Consider the following 3,356-nt stretch of genomic DNA (forward strand, 5'->3'; position numbering starts at 1 on the left):
AGAAATGTATAGGTGGGGGTCACTAAATGTTTGCGGGGGCTGCGATCAGCATTCTCTTCCTTCTAGGGATTGGTCCCACCACTTGCTGGTTTTCCAATGTAATTAAACACGGAACTGACGCGTGATTCGGGTTATTACAGTCCGTGCCCTCGGCATATGATGTAAAGAGAAGTCCTATTAAAGCTGTCTGATCACATCCGAGACTCTCGCTGGTTTTTACTTGACTTATAGATTTCTATAGGGGTTTTCTGATGACATCACCTGCCCCCCCCCCCCTCCCCCATTGTGTTTATAGGTCTATATTGGGGGCTACTTAAAAGCCAAGTACAGAAATTAAAACTAAGGGCTCCTGCACGCGGCCATAAGTGTTTTGTAGTCCGCAAAACACGGATTCCGGACGATTGTAGGCCACCATTTATTTTTTTTACTTCTGTAGAAATGTCCTATCCTTGTCCGCAAAACGGAGGATAAGACATGTTTTGTTTTATTTTTTTTACGGGGCCACGGAACAGACATGTGGATGGGATGCGGACCAAAACTACGGCCGTGTCTTTCTGCCCTTATGGGAATCGGCCCCTACATAATACACAGTGTTAGGGCTCACGCACATGAACTTATTTTTTGTCCTTTCTCTTTTTTATTTTTTTGCAGCCGTCTGCGGAACCAAAATGGGGCCGCAAAAAACGGAAATGACTCTGTGTGCATTCCGTGTCCAGATGTCCGTTCGGCAAAAAAATAGAACATGTCCTATTCTTGTACATTCTGCGGACGACAGGCATTGTTACAATGGATCCCCCCCCCAAAAAAAACATGCAACACGGACGTCACACAGATGTCATCCATTAGTTTTGCGGACCGCAGTATACATACGGTCATGTGCACAAGCCCTTATGGGAATTGCCCCCCACATTATACACAGTGTTAGGCTACATGCACACGACCGTATGTGTTTTGCGGTCCGCAAAAAAAACGGATGACGTTCAGTATGGCATCCGTTTTTTTGTGGATCCATTGAAATAATGCCTATCCTTGTCCGCAAACTAGAAAAAAATAGGACATGCACTATTTTTTTTGCGGAGCAACGGAACGGACATACGGATGCGGAGAGCTGTCCGTGTTTTTTGCGGACCCATTGAAATGAATGGGTCCGCATCCTAGCCGCAAAAAAAACGGATCGGACACGGAAACAAAATATGGTCGTGTGCATAAGGCCTTAGCAGAATACAGGTCCTGTTTATGGCAGCCTGGATTCTGTCGGTGGAGCAGCAGACACAGGTCGGCATAACACAGGCTTTGGCCTAATTCACATGAACGTTGGGGAAAATTTATTTTAATCGAACGTCTCAATCTATCTCCTCGCTGCCGTCAGATTTGACACAATTATAAAGAGGTGCGTTAACCTCTGCCGTCCGGCGCTCCAGAACTGAAATCTACGTCGGCAAACACCAGACGGTGTAGATTTTAGGTATAATATATGCCAGTTCCAGGGCCCTGCTCACTTTTCGAAGCGGGTCGGGGTGCAAAAGTCGCTAAATTTTTGCACAAGCAGAGTATGCATCAAACGTTGTGATGATGCGGTGCGGAGCGGAGGCACAGATCGGAGTGCTTCCGTGGGTTTTCTGTCCGTGCATGCACTACTGCTTTGTGATGCGGATTGTGGACACTATTCAAGTGAATGGGCTCGGCTGGCACACATTCGTGTGCATGAGCCCTCATAGAAGTAAATGGCGCTGTGCACGCCCTGGTTTTCTGCACAAATGGAGGGTCTGATGCAGAGGGGCTGCACCGTTCTGCTCCGTGTCTTACACCTGGAGTCTGGCAGGGGCCACAGGTCCATGTACTACACCAGGGGTCAGCAACCTTCGGCACTCCAGCTGTCGTGAAACTACAATTCCAGCATGCTCCACTGAGTTCAGAGAAGAACAGAGCAAGTATGCATGCTGGGAGTTGTAGTTTCATGACAGCTAGAGTGCCGGAGGTTGCCTACCGCTGTACTACACCGACGTGGCTCTGTACTGTAGATCGTCCATGTGCTGCGGCCACATCTGGATCAGGCCTTACGGTATAAAGGAGAGGACGGTGTGAATAGGCAGCGGTCCCAGCTGCCAAGATGCTACATGGCGACCGCCCAAGTATAGCAGGGCAGCCATAGAAATGAATAGGGGGGCAGCTCGACTGAAGGATTTATTGCGATTCTGGGATCACGCCCAAAATCACCTTCTAGCCGGACCCTAAAAATCTATATATCTCCCTGCGTTTTTTCTTTTTCTTTTACTTGCTGCACGTGTACGATGAGTGTGAACAGGTGTATAAACCTGCGCCAGAGATGGGTGAAAATTCAACCTCTGGGACCATAAAAACACACGATCTGCTGGACATTAGGAAGGTCCAGGGGCAAAAACAGAAGCGTACCCCGGGGACAATGACTCCAAGGACGCGCCCCCCCCCCCAGCGACAATGACTCTGAGGACGCGACCCCCCCAGGGACAATGACTCTCACCATGACTCTGAGGACGCGACCCCCCAGGGACAATGACTCAAAGGACGCCCCCCCCCAGGGACAATGACTCTCACCATGACTCTGAGGACGTGCCCCCCCAGGGACAATGACTCTCACCATGACTCTGAGGACGCCCCCCCCCCTGGGACAATGACTCTGAGGACGCCCCCCCCCTGGGACAATGACTCTGAGGACGTGCCCCCCCCCCAGGGACAATGACTCTCACCATGACTCTGAGGACGCGACCCCCCAGGGACAATGACTCTGAGGACGTGCCCCCCCCCTCCCCCCCCAGGGACAATGACTCTCACCATGACTCTGAGGACGTGCCCCCCCAGGGACAATGACTCTGAGGACGTGCCCCCCCCCTCCCCCCCCAGGGACAATGACTCTCACCATGACTCTGAGGACGTGCCCCCCCAGGGACAATGACTCTCACCATTACTCTGAGGACGTGCCCCCCCCCAGGGACAATGACTCTCACCATGACTCTGAGGACGTGCCCCCCCCAGGGACAATGACTCTCACCATGACTCTGAGGACGTGCCCCCCCCCAGGGACAATGACTCTCACCATTACTCTGAGGACGTGCCCCCCCCCCCCCCCCGGGACAATCTAGGGGCACCAGGAATGAGCAGAGGGCACCAGTAGGGGGGCATTAAACTGCTTGATACCAGCAGGAGGGACCAGAGAACAAGCTGGAGCTGATGGGCAGGAGGAAGGAGACCACTGGGTAGGGGGCATTTAACTACTGGATACCAGGGATTTAGGGGCACACATGTCATGGACAGGGGGCACCACCCATCAGACACCGGTAGGGGGCACTGCATCACTATGCGGAGGGCACCGTGCCGCC

Source organism: Bufo bufo, chromosome 9 (assembly GCF_905171765.1).
Source record: "Bufo bufo chromosome 9, aBufBuf1.1, whole genome shotgun sequence".
Classification (NCBI taxonomy): domain Eukaryota; kingdom Metazoa; phylum Chordata; class Amphibia; order Anura; family Bufonidae; genus Bufo; species Bufo bufo.